We start from the raw sequence: 20303 nt of genomic DNA on the forward strand, positions 1-20303 counted from the left end.
TGCCCCCCCACTTGGCAGGACCCAAGAAGGTTTTCCCCTTTATCCCCACTTTGGGTGGCCTTGCTCAACCGCAACAAGTGGATTATGCTGTATCCATCACAGATATAAAAAGATAATGTTAATAAAAGCAATCTATCAAACAAAAGAAATCTTTAAAATTTTGTTTTGGATTATATCTAAGATGTTTTTTTTCAATTGCAACAGAAAAAAATGTGCAAAAATTGTTAGCATTAGTTTCCTATGAAGTTCCATATGAATGGGTATTTAATACCAATGTAGCTAAAACTACCTGAAATATATTTTGCTTTTCATAAGATAATAGCAGTAGTAAATATGCAAGATTACCTACAACATTTTTGTGTTGAGACTTGCTGATAATCGTAATGTGCTTTTGCAACCACAAGATGGCAGACAATGAAGCCAACAGGTCTAAGTTCAGCAAAATGAAGCATAATCGTGCAGGAAGCCCAAAATGTAATGTCCTCAAATGAGGATGCTGGGATGTAGGAGCAGCAACCTGGAGCAGATGCTGAAATAACAACCTCTTTATAAGAAACAGGGAATGTGTTGTGAGTCAGGAATTGGTTTGAATGGAAAATCTATTCTAAATTGAATCATGAGATACTTAAAGATTCACATCTCTACTATTTTACCCAGTTTTTTAGTGGTTTGAACATATGTGTAAAAGACTGTAATCAAGCAATCAAACACAACATCATTCTATAGAGAAGGTGTCAGATAGAAAAAAAAATTACCCATGACTTAATAATGTAATAAGTTATAATGTGCTCCAAGTTATCATCTTGCATGAAACATCTGTTTTTTAGCTTTATCTTTTACTTTGTTTCTGCCTCACAAAGTCAAACTGCAACTTTTTAATGACTTATAAACAGAATTTGTGTAGGCTAGCTGATTATTCCACATATACAAGGACAGTGTATAAACAGATGGCTTTTTCCCCCACACTCCATCATGTGCTTAGTTGGCAAACACAACAATTAGACATAAGAGCGACTATCTATTGGTGGAGGTGTACACACATCATTTGAAGTATTGTTATGTGAGATGAGTTTGGCCTGTTTTAAAGAATTAATGAAAAACATGTAACCATGAAGAAGCAGCAGAAACGGCACAAGCATTGCTCAGATTAAGAGTGGGTGTTTTTATGCATAAGGCAGTAGAGGAACTCGATTAGCTATTCATAAATAGACAGCATGAATATTTTTGGGATTACGGCTGAATCTTGGTGTTCATATGATCTCCTCTCCTAAAAAAAGTAAACGCTATTCAATTTGATGCCATCAAATGATTTTATAGTCACAACTTCCTGCTTTGTCATTGCTTTGCGATACTTCTTGTAACTGCTCCTGATTCATATCTCGATTTGCAGCACCACTGACTTTTACGAGGTTCGGGAGCTACTTCTCAGTTTGCATGACTGTGCTGAAACTGGGTGGCTGCATGGATAAATAATGGCCACTGTTGTGCAGTGTTAAATCTTTAAACAAGTGGGAATGGGGCTACAGATCTCATTATTGATTGTGGCTCTCACAGGCATTGGAGGGTTTTTTTTTTCTCTCCTCTTGTTGCTCTGGTTGAATCTCTGACTTGAATTCTGTCTTCACTTCCATCCTGCCCCAGCCCTGCACGCCTTCCTATATCCCTCTCTCCCCCGAAACCTCTCTCCCCTTCGGCTTTGCTCCAAATCCTTTCCTCTCTTTCTCCCTGGATCTCCAGACTGTGATGCATGGCTGTCTGTGTTTTCCAAAAGTCCATTAGTCCCTGGCACGAGGCCGCCTCCTCTCCCACAGACAGAGATAAAGACGCAGAGCACCGCAGCCCAGCGAGCCGCATGAAAATGAGAAGACAGCGGTGAAAGAGATGGAGTGAGACAAGAGAGGGAAAAAGATGAGGATGGATGTGAAGACACCTTGATACTGGCGACAAGCCCAACGATACAGGTAGGAGCAAAAAAAGGGAGTAGAAAAGAACAAATGAGGGACAAAATAAAGAAGCATGCAACAGGAAAAGATAGGAGAAACAGTGAGAGCAGGGATGGTGCTAGAAGAGACAAATATCCAAGGTTTATCCCAAACCTGGGAGGGCAGTACTGATTTCACGTCATTCTACGCTCAAATATCGACTTAAAATGTCAAAAACGATCATTCATTTTGAAAAGGACAAGAGGATCAGAATGGGTGACTCTGCTTACAGATTTGTTTTGGACTGTTTTGTTCAAACTGTAAGAAGAGGAAAGTTTTACTTTGTCTAGTTTAGACCAGTGCTCTAAAAATCAGCATGGCAATATCTCATCTCACACTCCTTGCCAGTAAGTGTAGAGAGGATATGGCTGCAAATGCTGGGACAGCAGTTATACATTTCTGTTCCCATACAGTGCAGCTTAAAAAAAGCCACTAGGTGGCAGCAGTTGCAGCTGGCAGCAGTTGCAGGTGGCAACTGCAGATTGTAGCGCACCTTTCAAGTCCATCCATTCATCCATGTTTTACACCGGATATCCCATTCGGGGTTGCAGGAGGATAGAACCAATCACAATGGTCATTGGATGAAAGGCAGGGTACACCTTAGACTCAGGTCAAGAAAAGGCCAGTTCAGACTTTTTTTTGGTCATTCACCAAGGCACCATGTCAGACTACGCAACGGAACTCTTGTTCAGTCTTGACAAAAAGTGTCAATTATGGACGCACTCTACGTGATGCTAGTGGTCTTTTGCTCTAACAAGAAGAAATAAACAAAACAAGAAACAATTATGTATTTGATTATGGATTATGGATAACAATAAGGCTATGGAGTTGTCCTTTTGTATCAAGAGGAGGAAAGATGGACTGGCTCTTTCAAATAGATCTCGAGGTATGAATGTGATAAAATGTCAAGGAAGTCCCTGTTCTTACGTATAAATCCCCAGGGGCCAGGGCTTGTTTGATGTGACTCTGGTAGATTATGCCACACAATCAAGAGTAAACGCTCTCCTATTGGTAGGCATCAGGAATCATGTCTTTGACATCAGGTCAGGGTATATAACTAAGCAACGATGCAAGAAAAAATCAGACATGCCAATCTTGTTGAATGTTTGTCTTGGGCATCTTGGATATATCGTTAAAATACAGGGCTGTTTGTTTTTTCCCGACTCTCATAAACAGGCTCTATGTTTGATGATGAGCTGCAACTTTGCAGTCAGTCCAAAATCTGGCTGAATTCATGTAGCCTGAGCCGGATTCAAAGGAGCATATTCCAATTGGGCATCCTGATGGCCATCATCCAGGCCCGTGCCAGGACCATGCCCCACTACCCTCCCTGCAGACCTTTAAAGGACAAACCAACTACCCTCGAAGCCTGGTCCAACCCACCCACGGGGTCCCCAGTATCCAATACATTGTGAGCTGGACCAGGACGACCAGGGACTGAAAGACTGACTTTGGACTGAATGCTCAGATTTTGTGATTGGCAACTTGCCCAGCAATACTGGAGGGGGTCACAGTTAATCACAGAGGCTGGCATAAAGAAAGACATATAGAGAGACAAACGACCAGTCACACTCACGGACAATTTAGAGTCTCCGATTAGCCTAATGAGCATGAGTTCAGACTGTGGGAGGAAGCTGGGGTACCTGTAGAGTGCACAAAGAGAAAATGCAAACTGGTTGGGAATTAAAAAGGCCCAGTCTAAATGAGATTGAACAAACTTCCTTCTTTCTTCTGCACTCTCCAGAGAGAAAATCTCCACGAAAAGCTAAATGGACCTATGCATGGACTTATAATTAGATAGCTAGGTTAGAAAACTGAATCAAACTTATCACACATTTCTAAAGACGCAACAACTTGTGACATGTTAACCTCTGAACACAATAGATGCTGATATTTTCCCATTGATAAAAGGGTCCAGTGATTTGCTGATGTTCAGCCAAAGAGAGACTAACGAGGCTGTTACAGAAATAGAGTTCAAGTGATAACTTGAAGATTCAGGGGTGAATGTAAGCAGCCCCCGGCTTACCCTATAGGTGAGAGGAAAAAAAAAGGCACCAGATGAGACATAGACAGAGGACTAAGAGAAGAACAACACTTTCCACTGAGAGATGGAGAAGAAAAAGGGAAAAGTTTTCTAAAAAGGGAGAGAGAGGAGACAGGAATGAGAAATGGAAGTGTCTGAGGGTGAAACGAGGATAACAAAGAGGGTCAATTCTAACCAGATATCCCGTCACCAAAACCATTTATATCAGGCTCTCTTTTTCTTTCTTCAAAAGGCCCTCCAGCCCACACTTTGTCCCCTTAATTTATCCACCATCCAGTAATTGAAGTTGCTGCTTCCTGCTCAAAACAAAACACATGGGAGATTCATCCTCCATTTTTCTTTTGCTTTTAATCCTCGTTTTATCTCCGACATTAAGATGCTATCTAATGGTTAGCTTTAGGTCACAGATCTGGCTAGACATGACGCAGAGCAGGCAGATGAAAAATGGTTTTATTAAAAGATCTTTTTTCCTCCAGCAGAGACATCAGGGTCCCTTTGATTAATACTGTTGTCCAACTTTTGCAACTCTGCTCTTTGTGTTTCTATTGGTCTAATTGCTTTCATGCTCGCCTCCATCTTTCTCTCAGCCAGTCTCAGAGTGTCTTTTAATCTCCTGCAGGCCTCTGAATGTGCTAATGATGTGTATCTTTGCATGTTCTAATAAACAAGCTGCCAAGACCCTGATAACAAAGGAGTCTGATGTGTTTTAATTACACTGCAAACAGCTGATTTAGAAGAGAGGTCTCCCTCCTAATGTCTTGTGAAATCGAAGTCCTGATTTGTATATCTGTTTTGTAGCTTTTGTGATTACTTTTAAGGTTTTGTCTCCTTATTATCTCAGAGCTAAGTATTTGCTTGTTTGTGCAATTATTTTCTGGAACTTCTTGGTCATCTGCTTTTTCTCTTCTGGATCATTAAGGTGAGTTGTCTCATTAAGGATGTGCGGGATATCATTAAGGCCATGAGGCTCATTATTGAAGGTCTTTTATTAGAGGAGAGAGGTAATCAGAGTCAAAGTAGTGCCTTTAAATCATACAAAATGTGTAATAAGAAGCCAGACTGAACCTCTGAACTACTGAGCTTTTAAAAATAAGCACAACTAAATTACTACAAAAAGCCTATCATGTCATAAGATTATCTTTAGGATTTATATACCAGGCTGTATGCCAGTATAGAGTTAGGGAAGTCCATTTTTCCTAACTTTCTGTGAGATTTTAAAGCATGAGAATTGTTGGTAGATTAAAATTACACCTTTATATTAGCATTCAAATGTGCTTATCCTCTTCATTATTCTCAGCATGTTCAAAAAATATGATGTAAAGATGACGTTTTTTTGTTTTCCTGTTATATAACAGCCTGGATGATTTCAACATTATGACTGACAGTCATATAAACTATTGAGAAAATGAATGGGATTTTAACTTCCAGAACAATACTGCAATGTTTCAGTCCAATGCAGAGCTCAAAAGGTTTAGTAATTTTTCAAAACTGCGTTAATTGCATTCTTTATTGTTCCTTTCAGTACATGCATACGTTATTACAATGTCTCTGTGTAGCCACAGTGACATTAAATAAGTACATCACTGTCACTTAATGTTTTATTTCACCTTGAAAAAGGTCATCTGCACCTTTTTACCTTACTGATTACTTTTTTCCTATTCAATCCATAACAAGCTCCTTTCCATTGGTTAAGTTCATGCCAGGATCCATTTCTTTTTTTAAATAGATTTATTTTTGGGCTTTTTTTATGCCCCCACTGACAAAGGAGAATGGTGGATAGAATCAGAAACAGAGCTGGGGAGAGACATGCAGGAAAGTGCCACAGGCCGCATTCAAACCCACGTACACGGGGCGCGCCTTAAAACACAAGGCCATCTGCATCCTCATGCCAGCCATGATCTTTGATCCACCCAAAGTTCCTAATATTCTTTCAAATAAAAGAAGGCCTGTGTCCAAAAATGAAGTCAATTAACCTTTGTTTAAGACAAATAATTCAATATAACACAAAAACATTCAATTGATACATTAACAACAAAAATTATGTGAATGATCACCAACAAAAATCATCATCATTTGACAGTCATAGCTTCTAATCTCTTTAAATTTGCCCAGAGGTAGAAAAAGTACAAGGCCACTGTACTAAAGTAAAAATTACAAGTACCAACTGAAGTAAAAGTAAAAGTACTGGTCACTTAATCAAATGAAAATAAACATATTCGATGTATATAACCAGGTAGTTCAGGTAAAGTCACAGCCTCTATAATAAAGTCAAATACACAGCAAAAATGACAGTGTTAATTTAACTCAAACAGTCACACTTAACACTATACAAGAGTCTGTATTGCTTCACAGATCATTTTTAAAAAGTGTTAAATATTTTACAGTTTGACAGAACTGCAGTAACTTGAAAATCTGTGGTAAGGTGGGCCTCCTCTGGGAAGAACAAAGCAGAGAGTCAACCTCAGCAATGCACATGAAGAGTACACACTATGCTTCCTATAGGAACACCTTTAGTCACAGGCGGGGACCCATAACTCAGTGGATAACTTCACTCATGGTGCAAATGCGTCTCATATCAAAAACAACACTTTACCAGAAACATGGGCAAACAAATACTGACAGTGATCAGTGTACAACAGGGAACATCCAAACACAACTAAATACATTAAAAACACATCTTAACACTTTGCCTGAGGGCATGATGGGAAACTGTGCCCAGGTAGATTTGAAATCGCAGTGAGCGGAGCTTAGGTTGATTGACGGTTTACAAAGTTGACTTAACACTGATGGATCAACACTGTCAGGTGATTCCAACACTGAAGACCATGGCCTTACTCTTGATCTTACTCTCTTACAGTCTTACTCTTCTGGGCTGACTCTGGTCAAACTCTGTTTTACACTAAAATGTTAGGGCAAGGCTGCTTTATTGGTATCATGAAAAGCAGAACACCTAAGAGAAGAGAAGGTTTAATTTCTGTAACTTTGTCTTTGCAACATGTGTCTTTGTAGAGCGGGATCTTATTTTAGCTCCGCAGACTTTTTATCTGGCCTTTCATCGTGTCTTTCTGAGTAGCCCTACACCTGTTTCTATAATTGTTTCTCTAATCCTTCATTAAAACTAGTGTGACAATAGCAGCGCATGTCCCTGCAGCAGTACTCCATCCTCCAATCTGAGTTTATCTCTGCGAGACTACGGGCTAATGATAAGCAAAGTCTCTGCAGAGAAGAAAAGAAGCCAGTGTAGTGTGGAGGGTTTGTGCTGTCAGAGACTCACCCTGCATGCCTGCACAAAGAAAGGCATTTTCTTGGATTCTCACACATGCACACACATTCAAATGCAAACACGCGAACACCTACACACACGCATAAAGCATTCTGTTAATTGCCGTCTTCATCCGAAGCCTTTTATTGATTTCCTTGTTAGCTGCTGTAATTGTTACAGACGCAAAGGGTAGAGCACTGGAGGAGGAGGAGGAGAGAAAAACTGATATTGAGAGGTGGAGAAAGATGTTAAAGAGAGAGAAAAAGGAGGAGAAAGTGGAGAAAGAAAAGTGACAGTTTGAAAACTAGGTGGGTGTTAGATGGATTTTTAAGACTTTGCTGGAAACGGAGCGAGATGCAATTAGGCTGAATTATTAGATGTGGAAAATAAGAAAATAGATGTTCGGTAAAAGATAACACTTTCATTTGAGTCTTTTTCAATTTAATTCTTGCTGCTATATCTAAAGAAAACACTATCTCCTCTTCCTTCTCGCCCTCCTGTCCCTTGACTCCGGCACGATTTTTTAAATCTTGAGCAAACATGCCAGTGTTTAATCAATCACTGCTACGCCTATCTATCTTTATTCATCTCTAAATTTTTCTCTACACCTTATCATTGCCTTATACCAAATGTCTCTTTCAATCTGTGCCATCTCCTCCCTTTAATATAGAGCAAATTATCCCCCTCTTTTCATCCATTCTTTCTGAAGCTGAGTCACAACACAGAAACACTGTCATCACACAGGCCCAGAATTGTAACAGCAGGAAAATATGTTTGCTGTTTGGACTTGTTGTGTTGAATCCTAATGAGCTATCAGGCTCTGCAGGAAAAGAGCTTTCTCTTTTTCCTGTTGGGGTGATTTGCACGAGCAGAAAACAGAAAATGAGAGAGCCCACTAGCTAAAAGAGAATTTTCTGGTCTTAGCAGACGCTGGGTTATTACAGAGGATATTGCGGCAGTCATACCCCGGCACAGTGACAGATATATATCAAGGCGGCTTATTCCTCTGCAGAGATTTCATTCAAATCCAATAAAATACATGACAAACACATAAATATGACATTAATTTGGAAAAATCGAATGGAAATGGTCATGCCCCAGCCTTTCTGTAACCGTGCCATGTCATCTCACCGGCTTAGACACAAAATACCCAGAGCGTCATTTTTGACTTAAAAAGAAAAAGCATGATCCGGAGAGAAAGAAACCAAGAACAGAAGGAGGAAATGGATGGAGGCAGGGAATTAAAGTGATGAAAAGGAGAAACACAGGAAGGAGATTGTGCGTTGGCTGCGTGGTTGTACCACAGCTTCAGGCCAACAGGAGAACTGGAAGCTTTGCACATGAAAAGTCGGCATCGCTCTCTCACACACACAGTGGCCGTCTTCTATAACCCTAACACAGCTGGGCCACCCTGCTCCGTAACCTTGGCAACTCCCTGACCAATGGCTGGTTGGCAGGAGGTCTTTAAAGAGCTGTGACACTGACACAAACACACACTCAGAGAGCGCTGTTGTCTGCAGGCCTCTTGTTGACTGCGATGGGAGAGTGTAAACGGATGTACCAGGGGCCTCTCTACATTGTAGGCACACAGTGTAATTAAAAGCACAAGTTAATTGTACCCTAATGAAGGGATAATGAAGTGAAGAGTCCACCAATCTCAATTATGCCCCTATGTACTACTGAGAAGTAAGATAACCTACCACACGGTCCTTGGATATCCAAGCCTCACAAACTTCAACAAACCCAGGCTCGCTACATGCAAGCAACATTTCATTATTAGTGAAATGGGGGTCACCTGAGTGGAGTGGATGTGTCTCAAGTGATTGTAGTATAAAGACACTTGTGTCTGAAAGGTCCAGTCACCGGTTAATCAGTTTTCCTGGCTACCGTTACACCATGAAGACAAAAGAACACTCCAGGCAACTCAGAGGAAAAGTTGGATAAAATACATTTAAGGCACTGAACATCTCCCAGAGTTAAGTTAAATCCATTATCATCAAGAAATGGAAGGAATATGGCACATGTGTAAATCTGCCTAGATCAGGCCATCCTCACAAACTTAGTGACCATGCAAGAAGGAGACAAGTGCGAGAGAAGCCACTAAGACACCTATTACTACTCTGAAGGAGTTACAAGCTTCAGCAGCTGAGATGAGAGGGACTCTGCATTCAACAACTGCTGCTTGGGTTCTTCACCAGTCAAAGCTTTATGGGAGAGTAGTAAAGAAAAAGCCACTGTTGAAGAAACCTGATATCAAATCTACACTAGATTTCATATGGGAGACTCCACGGTCAAGTGAAAGAAAGTTCTTTGGTCTGATGAGACCGTGAGAAAAGACACTATGTCTGGCGGACACCAAGCACTGCACATCACTACAAACACACAATCCCCACTGTGGCGCACGTTAGTGGCAGCATCATGCTGTGGGGATGCTTCTCAGCAGCCAGCCCTGGAAGGCTTGTAAAGGTAGAGGGTAAAATGAATGCAGCAAAATATAAGACAATTTTGGAGGACAATCTTATTCAGCCTGCAAGAGAACTTCTGCTTGGGAGAAGGTTTCTGGTTTAGAGACAACAAGGTGAATGTTCTGGAGTGGCCATGTCAAAGCCTGTCAGACCTCAATCCAATAGAAAAATTGTGGCTGGACTGGGAAAGGGCTGTTCATGCCTAATCCCTATGCAAGTTGACAAAGCTTGAACAGTTTGAAAAGAAGAATGGAGCAAACTTGCAGTGTTGCTTGTATTGGAACCAGTGAGGAACAAGGAAAGCAATAAATGACAAGGTACCAGGAGTGTCTGAAAGGAAGACATTTTTTTTTTTTTAGGATTTTCTTTCACCTTTTTCACTCAGCAGAGCTTTATAGCTTTTTTTTCACAAAGTATAGGAAGTTGTGCATTAATAATATCCATGCCTGTCTTTGAAAAGTTACGCATGGTGGCAAAGCTATGCAGCTTACAGCTGTTAAAATCCCATCAACACAAATCACAAAACTTTCTAGGCTGACTTCGGGGAATTTGACTTTGTACAATGTGTAAAGATACTGACTTGGACTTTAAAAGTCCAGTTTTAGTACGACTAAGACCATGTAAAGGTGCTGCATGAGAGATTTTCCTTGTAGGCTTTGGGAGTTGGGTAGACTCAGGAGTCAGATCATGATGCAAAAGAATGATTCAGTCACTGTGCAGTGCTCCCAAATAACCAAGACAGTTGATGAAGCGACCTGGTATGAGTAATGATGACAGTTTGTATCAGTGCAACATGAAATTGGACATACATAGTGTCAACGAACGAGTAGATCAGAAGCAGAAAAGAGAACGAAGCAGCTTTACTAAGTGCATCAAGATCACGCAAATTGCAGCATATGAACATAATCACACTTGCCCACTTGCTTGAGATGAATTTTCCTTCATATTTCCTGCTACTTTCAGATTTCAACTCACCATGACTTATGGAAATTTTACTAGGAGGCTGGCTGGGAAAAGTGCTGCAAATCCCCTCCAAAAAATCTGAATATTTCAGGACTTCAGTGCATGAAATATGGCAATAGATTCACATTTGTGTGCTCCTGACACCAACCTGATTTTTTGTTTTTTTTATGCCATCTTCCCAAAGCTTACTCTCCCTCCATTGTGTTTACTCCCTCCATCCATTAATCTGTCTGCCATAAGCCTTCCTATTTCTCTTCTTACTTTTCCCTGCTCCACTATCTGCCTCCCTTTATCACCTTCACTACATCCTGTGTTACTCATCCTTCCTTCTGCCAGTCCATCCATCTATCCACGCTTCACCCCTTGTTTTTATTTTCCCTTCTATGTTTCTCTGATCTCACCTCCTATGTGAATATAATCGTATAAGCCGCATGTAATGAAGTTTTACGAGGAGGAAAAATACGACCCGGGCCACTTAACGCATCATTGTCACTGGAGGAGAGGTCTCATTTGCAGTCAGACGAATCCTGCCTTTCTCTGTCTCAACAAATCCTCTCTCTAATGTTTGATTGCGATTTTTTGTCATGATTTGATGGCTTTTTGTCCAACTGATTAATGCACCCAAGAGTCCACTAATGCACAAGGAAAATAAATAGTTTATGTATTAAAAATGGTGTTAATCCATCCACATCCTCTTGTGTCTTCATGCTTGTTCTCCTCAATCTCTCATATCTCCTTCACTCTAATTTCCTCCATTCTGACGCCACCTTTGTCCCTACTGTCAAATCCTTTGTTTCTCCTCCTTTCTTCTCCTTGCCCCTCTTTCTTTCTCCCCCATTTGCACTCAGTCTCCAGCACTCCTTAAGTCCCTTAGTTTCTCCCTTATCAGGCTATTTCCACCTCCCTAAATCTCCCAATTTCCCCCCTTCACACTCCCCAAGCAACCATTCCCCGACCACATCGTCTCCCCTCTCCTCCCCTCCCCCTTCCTCTGCTCCGTCTCGATCGTCCTCCAGAGTGCCATGATGGGCCTCACCCGGGGCTGGAGGATCCAAGCAGGTCTTGGTTGATTTACCATCATTTTCTATCTGGTGGACAAATCAGCGCAATCTTTATCATCATCACTGAAGTCATTATGGTAAATTGGTGAAAGCTTATAGGCCCACATTAAACAGCTCCTTACTTCCAGTCTGGAGATATATGGAGCAGAGGTGAAGAAATGATAGTAATTTTAATCATAATTTTCTGGAGTCATTATGTTAAATGGGCAGATGGTGATAGGGAGGTATAAAGTGATGGGCTTGTTACAGGATGGAGTTCGGCATATGTAGGACGAGTGAAGAAATCAATAAAGTTATACAAGAAGTAAAACGGTGTGTTTGAGGAGTGGTGACATCAAATATACTTCAAAAAAGGCCCAAAAAAGTGACTTTGGTGACACAGAAGATGAAGCAAATGTGTTTTTGCATGTTTGGCTGTAGGTTATAAGAGGCTAGGCTGTTTGCAATCACATGATCCTGAAAGTCTGTTGGAGGACACGAAGTGGGGGGCAGTGACCAGGAATGAATGAGAATGAAGGAAAGTTAGTACTTCACAGCTCTAAATGTTCTCTATGCTGCAGTTATCATCTGAAAGTTTATACATACATTAAGTATGATCCCTACACTTTACAAAAAAAATAGTTTTACCTGAGTATAACAGAATTATCTGTTATGCTCACACAAATACTCAGAGATCTGGGCACTCCTCAAGGACCCTAATGGGTTAAAAAAAAAAAAAAAAAAAAAAAAAAAAGAAAAGAAAAGTAATTTTTGGGATGACATTTTTTTGGGGAAAAAATAACATTTTGAGATTATAAAGTTGTATATTTACAGGAAAACAAACCCAGAATTTCTGAGTTTAAAAAGTTGTACATTTTGTCATTAGAAACTCAAAACTATCGTTTTTATAGCATCATAGATTTACAGCAGTGTCAAGTAAAAGATCTAGAAGAAACTAAACTGAAAACAGTGGTTGGATTTTCAACTTTCTAATTTAAAAAACTCTAAGTTCTGGCTCACGCACATGTACGACGTTTAAAATAGAAAAAAAGTATTTATTTTCATATAAATTAGCTACTTTTTAACCCTATAATAATAATAATAATAATAATATAATGGCTAGTTTATGCATAGTTCTTTTGTTAAGAACAAGTGTATGTAGGCATATTAGGTTGGGATATTCTCAATTAAAACAATTGATGTTATTTTTTCTTTTTAAGTGAGTCTACGGCTTAGCTTTTCTCCAATATGGGGAGGGAATGAATGATCTAGTTAAATGAAGAGAGATATGAGTCTTAATGGTCTTATAATGACCTAAGAGAGTAGCTGAGCCCTGTATAAAGACATCCTTGTTTTGTCTCAAACATGCTTTTAATTGAAACCTTGATAGACTATCAAGCAGATAAACCTTGTGTGGTAGGAGACCAAATTCACAAACAAGCCTGTGCTCAAAACGGCTCTTGCCTCTAGCTCCTATTTGAGTACCAGTTTCCTTTCCTCCATTTTTTGTTGTTATTTAATGCAAATTTGAGCCAAATGATCTGGATCTCTAAATGGGACCGATTTTCCATCGCAAGGATCGAGGTTGGAGTTTGGTGTGATGGACATCAACTGATGGAACTCTGGTAAGATCAGAGTAGAGGGCTGCTCTGGGAACCAGAACCTACAGGACCCAAAGCAAGTTTAGCGGCAACGGGCAGTTTAGACACCGCTACAGGCAGGAACAGGTGGACAAAAAAAAAAAAAAATGGAACTGGAAGGTCCTGGAACATCATTTTTTGCAAGGGAATACAAATGTTTACTATGATGGAATTAAACAAATGATGTGGACAAGAGGATTTGTGCTGTTCTTTAACAACAAAAACACAGTGATGCCAGTCTGTGATAGAATATTTCATAGGAGTAAGTGACAGAGGCCTTATTTCATTGGATAGTATTACTTTGACATTGCTATCGATAAGAAATAACCAAGCGTTAAATCTGTCTGAGGCTCTCAGCTGCTTTTTTAATGCATGTGTGGCACCTTTACGCACTGTTTTTGACTCTTTTAGACAGCAACAAAACAGACTGAAACTGACGCTGATGTCTCTTTATGACCTACAAAGGAAACAACACAATTGAGAAGATGTATTATTTGTATGTTAATAGTCACCCGTGATACAAAGAGCGTGTCAGACAAGCCAATGACTGTCGCTATTGTTACCACCTCACTGTATTCTTCAACACAGAATTATTGTGAATGGCATGTTAGACATCTAAGGAGAACATGTGGACGTTTGGAGCATCATTTCTTTGAAGGGGCTTTGCAGAGTGATATGAGGCAGCAGAGGGAGTAGAGGTAGACTTTCTTACTTGGTATGTTCATGTTGCTTTCTGCATCTTTAAACAAGACAACATGAATGAACTCCGTCGGCTTCTGTGTGACCTTATCAGCAGAACATGTCAGATCCTTGCGAGTAAGGTAACACACAAACACATTTCCAATTCAAATTCAAGCTTTTCTACCTTGAAGTTTTACTCATGAAAGCAGACATGCAAAAGTGCAGTAGCTGTGGTTAATGTCCTCCGTACAGTATAATCTGAACATGTATATATGTATGAGGAATTTAACTTCACACTCTCTGTTTCCAGCACACCAGCTTGCCTCCTTTTTTCCCTCCTCTTCCAGCTCCTTTTGCCTTGATTGGATGTTCAGTCCATGCATGGGTGAAGTCAGAATTATCCATATTTTATCAAAGGCATCGTGCTTCTGTTTCAAGCTTGGTTCAGGGCTAGGTTGGAGAGGTAGTAAAGTCACTGCTGCCATATTTTCCTGTCAAATCATAAAGTGTCTTTGTAGAGGAGTAAGAGCCCTTACCATGCTTTTTTTTAACTTTAGCCTTGATTTCAGTTAATGTTGCAGTAAAGGTTTCAGTGCTTTTTTATTCCTTTGTGGAAGCTGCCATCAGTAGAAGACTTGGGGGTAATGATAATATACAGTGCGCAAGGACGTGTGGGAAAAAAAATGCATTCTCTTAAGTGGAGCCTTCCCATAGTGCCGCAGAAAGTCACACAGACAGAAAATCATTCAAACTGGCAATCCACTCAACTCTAAAATCACTCGGCAGACATCTGAGACTCTTGAGGCCTGACGGAGAGTGGCTGTCATATATTCACACAGGGACACTTACATCAAACGATGCAGGTGTGTGTATGTGTGCATACGAGCATGCAAATGTGAAGATTTAGAGGTGTGTGTGCGGGTTTCCTCTCCGAGCGTGAGTGCATGTATGCATGCTCGTGCTACACTGTCAGGACTTAAAAGGCACTCAGGGAGACATTTCCATTTTCAATTCCATGATATGTTAGAGCCTCCGGTGGCATCAGGCGGAATAAGTCGTGACTGGAAACAAAATCATCACATGTAGAAGCCATAGGTGAAGGAAATATAGGAAGCATAAACATTGTGTTTCCACTGAAGCTGCAGTATAAGCACATACGCTGGATAGACCTTTTGCATGTGATGCTGCACAATCTGTCCCACCTCCACAGCAAAGTGTTCTTTTTTTCACAGTTTCCTATGATAATCTTTGTAGTGCACATTAGTGATGGGAATTCTGGCTCTTCTTAGTGAACATTTGGCTTGGTACCTTTTTGACTTCATTAGATCTGCCAAATTTAGCAAAGCCTTGACATATGATTGATATTTGTGCTGGTGTTTTACTCCAGTTGGGCTTTGTTTTCTTAATCAGTGGAAATCATAGAATTATTTCCCCTGCAAGCCTTGCAAGCAAGATGAAATCTACCCACTGGCTGGACAAATGGGACAAATGGGGAAGGTGTGCAGGTGTGTGTTTACAACACAGTCAATTTGCACGGTGACTCTTGCATGCTTACTAAAAACTGGACTGGAAATAATAAAGGATTAGATACACAGTGGGGCATCAGTTCTGATTAAACTGGATCAGGGAAAAAAAAAAAAAGTTCAATAACACACACACACATAAACAGAAACAAGAACTAGTCATACTCCACAAGAGTATATCATTGGCTGCGACCACTGTCCACTTTGTTGATGAGTTTGGTTATAATCAGGTGAACCCAGATGATGCCTGAAAGTCAGATGGGGGGGGGCAATGAAGTGAAAAATGCTGGGTGGGAATCAGAGGAACGTAAAGCTCAGCAGAAAATCTTTTGGATATGATCCCCCTGCACTTCAAGGAAAAGTGATTTTTCTGACGGTTGATAGAGTCGATACCACAAATAAAGTCAAATGAAGGTGTCTTGAGGCTCACAGCTATTTCATGTATGACTGGGTCAGTGACCTTGGCTGGAAAGCAGCATTGATTGACTGCTGTTTTACGTCTGCTGTCTTAAAATGAAAGCTGCACAACAAACTACTATGACTATCTACTGAGTGCTATCACATGACTCTGGAAATGTTTCCAATCTGGTCTGTATTTCTTTTAACCTGACATGTCTGATGGATATGTTTCACACATCGATCTGGAAAACATCCCATAAACGGTGTTTGGGAAGGGGCAGAGCCTTTGAAAAAAAACTCAGAGGGTGATTGGATGAACATTCTGTCTGTCACAAAACACGTGAGGTTTAGACTCTTGCCAAGTCTGGTCGGGAGAACGGCAAAAACATTGTATCCACAAAGAAAATAGCTCACTGCTGTTCTTTGTTCTTCTTTTAGCAAAGAAATGTCATCAAGTTCTGACAAAACTGACGGTATAGCAGCATCCATGCTAATCTCTTCCACCATAATTGCACTGTCCTCTTGTTGCTGCTTGCTTTTGCACGACTCCGACGCAGATGGAAGTACTGCCTCTTATGCCTGATCGGTCCTGTCACTTTCTAACCCCGTTAACCTTTACAAGGTTATATGTCTTTAGATTCTAGCCTGATATATACAGATATAAAATAAGTAGCTAAATGACTGAAGCGATCGCTTGGTTTTAAATCCATCTTTGCCAGTATTTCTCTGTCAGCCTTTTAAACTTTACACCTGTATGTGTCCCTGGCTGCTGAGAAGCATCCCCACAGCATGACGCTGCCACTTCTATGCTTCACAATGGGGATGGTGTGTTCTTTTGTCTCCATGGTGTAATAGTAGTCAGGAATACCCATTAACTGGATCTTTAGACACAGGGGTCTTTATACTACAATTACATGAGACACATTGACTGCACTCAGGTGATCCACATTTCACTAATTGTGACAATACTAGTGCCAGTTGGCTATACCTCTGTTGAATTAGGTTATTCACTTTAAAGGGGGTGAATATTAAAGCAATCATCTTCTCTACCTCGGATTTTTTTAATTGACATAATTTTGTAGAAATCAGTTTTCACTTTGACATTAAAGAGTTTTGTTTTTGTTTTTTTTGTTTTGTTTTTTTTGTCAAAAAAGCCAAATTATATTGAGCATGTTTGGTTTACAAAATCATTTAAAGGGTAAAATATTGAAGATGTTTAGTTGATTTCCCATCTTATGAACAACATATGATGCCTGAAACAGTAATAGAACATCTCAATATTGTCCGGCTCAGTCTCTTAAAAAGTAACACTCAAGGAGGCACAGAGGTTAAGTAATTAAAAGGCTACATAATTAAATTCCTCTTTTTAATCTTTACTTTTACTCATCAGCACAACAGTCAGATGCTGCGCTGTCAGGAACTCCTGAGCTAATAGGCCTGCTCAACAACACACATACCCACGAAGAAGAAAAACTTAGAAGGAAAGTCTTGCAGTTTGTCTTGACAGCTTCCTGGCAGCATTATGGATTCTTGCCATCACTTGGCATAACTTGCACCTAATTACTGCTTTAGTTACTTACATACTGTTTCTAATATGTTCTTATGAGTTTCCACTGGGACTGATACTTTTTATAACATGAGCAACCTCTTCTGAGGCCCCTGTTGACTCGTCATTTACACCTGGTGTCTTCTTGCCAGGCCACACTATACTGTCCTAAAGCTTTTTGTAACAAGCTGTGCAAAAAAATTTTAAATTAAGTTTATTTTTCTTGAAAAACTACTACTTATCACTAAGATTAAATCTCTGTGGGATGGTATACATTCAGTTCTCTGCAAATTGGTTATTTCCTTGATCAAGTCTTGTTTAATACCTGGGTCATTTGGGAGAAGCCTGCTTAAAGCTTTGCAAGTTAGATTACCCTGATAACAGACATGGGATCTGGCCAATCCATTGACATTGAGAGGTAAGCAAAGGAACCCATCACTAAGAACTGGCAAAAGACTGTCCAAAAAGTGAAGAAATAAAATCATTTTGTTACAAAAATTCTTCAAAATATCCACATATTTAGAAAAAGTCCTAGCGCTTTTTTGTGTTGGCTGTTTTAATACCATAATTCAAAGCAGTTCCTGTCTGCAGTGACACTGAGGGACAAATCACAGCCTCTTTGTGTTTCTTTCGCTCCATCATGAGCCACTCAGTTTGTCTCCTGCATGATCTGCCCCGACATAAAGACGAAACAGCCTGCCTTTGGATGTGACATCCCATCACAAAGCATTGTGGGATATCATATGGTGGTTAGCAAGCTAAGCTAGTGACAGCAAAAAAATCCAAAATTGATTAAAAAATGGATAAAAAGACATTCAGTATTTGAGTTACTGGTGTGAAGGTATTCTTTAAATACCACTTGAGCTCCAGGCTTGAGCTCCAGGCTTGCTAAAAAAGCCTCCATGAAGGCTACAAGGGCATGGTTAGCTCAATTAGAAGGGCACAATAACAAGCTTCAACCAGAAAGAAAGGAAGTTCCTATGATCTATGGTTCAAAAGTTATTTAACTACTTGTGGTAGCCTATACAACAAGGTGAAAGTTAAAGTGAAAATAAAATAAAATTTGGAAAACGTATTTGTTATCCATGTGATAAATGGTATTTATGAGAATCTCTGTGGTCAAGACCCAACACTTCTGTAATGGTTCTAATTGGTAATGGAGTTATCTGGGCTCAACATGTTGTTATGCTTTGCTAGCTAATATCACCGCTTTTACTATGAATCTTTTTGGCATAACTTGTTAACCAACAGTTAGTATAATTATTATTCTCTCTGTTTAATCATCTTTGGAGAATATAGCCTAGTGTTACTTCATGAAGGACACAGTAGTCATATGCCCAGCCGTGATCAGCTGATGGCCAGCTGATCCTAATTATCACCTCCCAGCTCCCACAGCCGATCACGGCTCTATTTCTCAACACAGGGGTGAACTGATGCACAACAACGCTGCTGCTGGTAGAGCTGAACCTCCTCCACCCCCCCCTCCTCCCTTATAGTATAAAGCATATTGCACCCTCATATTCAGGTTCATGCTTCCATGGATGAATTGCTTTTGATCTCATTTTTATTGTATTCAATACACATTGTCATAAATGTATCTATCCATATGGTGATTTCTAAAGTAAAACATTTAATTCACTTTACAATAAAATGGTTAAATGTATAATGAGAGTGTTCTTGATGGAATTATCACTACAAGAGTAGCTGTGAAAGACCTGCTGCTATATGGTACATTTAATTTAACATTGAAAAGTCATAGTCAGCATCTTTTCTTGGCATTTTCTATTGCTTTAAGATCTGAAAAAAAAAAACTGGCAGATGTAAAAGGCAATAACACTGATTTATGAAAAAAAAAATAAAGTGTTAAAAATTGTGATACCAGAAGTGCCAGTAATGAGTGTTTAAACCTGGTTCAACACAGAACAACCACTACATTGAGTCATGCAGAAATAAATAGAGACCAATGAAGAGTAAATGTGCACATCATTACGTCAAATGGTGACATGCAGCACACTTGTCTTTGATATATGGACTGTATGTGACTCAGAGTTAATGAGATATGAGGTGTAACACCTCTTAGTTTATTGAATGCCTTGATCACAGACTCAAATGGGAGAGATGTATATATTACTCTTTGACAGGCCTCGCCGAGCAGCGCTCCCAACCTTAGTTTGTGTGTCAGTGCAGTCATGATGTGCAGATGAAGGAATATGCTGGTATGTGTAAAAACATACTGCTCAGTACATGTGAAAATGTGTTTTTTGCATGCATGCGAGTATTTCTATATGAATGTGTATTTTTTTTTTGGTTTATTTATGTGTGTGAGTTAAACTAGTGACAGCTCAGACATTGACCTGGTCTGACACATAATGTTTTTCTGCTGCGGGGAATCACGTCTGAAACGGAAGAAAATCCATAGTGCCAAGACACAACGGTGACAAAAAGGAGTAAGTGGTTTACTGTGGGACAGAAAATGGCCTGAGAGAAGGTAGCATGAGGAAGAGGAGAGAGAGAGAGCACGGCACTGAGGGGGGATATATATCAAGGTTTTAACCTCACAGAAATCAGATAAAAAAAGAGACCGGATTGAAGAAGACAAACACATTGAAATAAATCAAACAGAGGTAGAGAACAAAAGATGTCTGAGTCTGATTGACTCCAGGGCTTGGTTAATAACACATCAAAATAGCCCCTGGCTTAAAACACTATTCCAGGTACTTTTCACTGGCTCACTGTCAGAGCAAGAATAAAAGAATAC

At 39.9% G+C, this 20303-nt stretch overlaps 1 protein-coding gene across 2 annotated transcripts in view; it reads right to left on the reverse strand.

The window, feature by feature from the left end:
• The window catches only part of grid2 (glutamate receptor, ionotropic, delta 2), a 923745-nt gene that overhangs the window by 86640 nt on the left and 816802 nt on the right, over window positions 1-20303 (reverse strand). The gene's annotated exons all lie outside the window — the stretch shown is intronic.

Source organism: Cheilinus undulatus, linkage group 5 (assembly GCF_018320785.1).
Source record: "Cheilinus undulatus linkage group 5, ASM1832078v1, whole genome shotgun sequence".
Taxonomy (NCBI): Eukaryota; Metazoa; Chordata; class Actinopteri; order Labriformes; family Labridae; genus Cheilinus; species Cheilinus undulatus.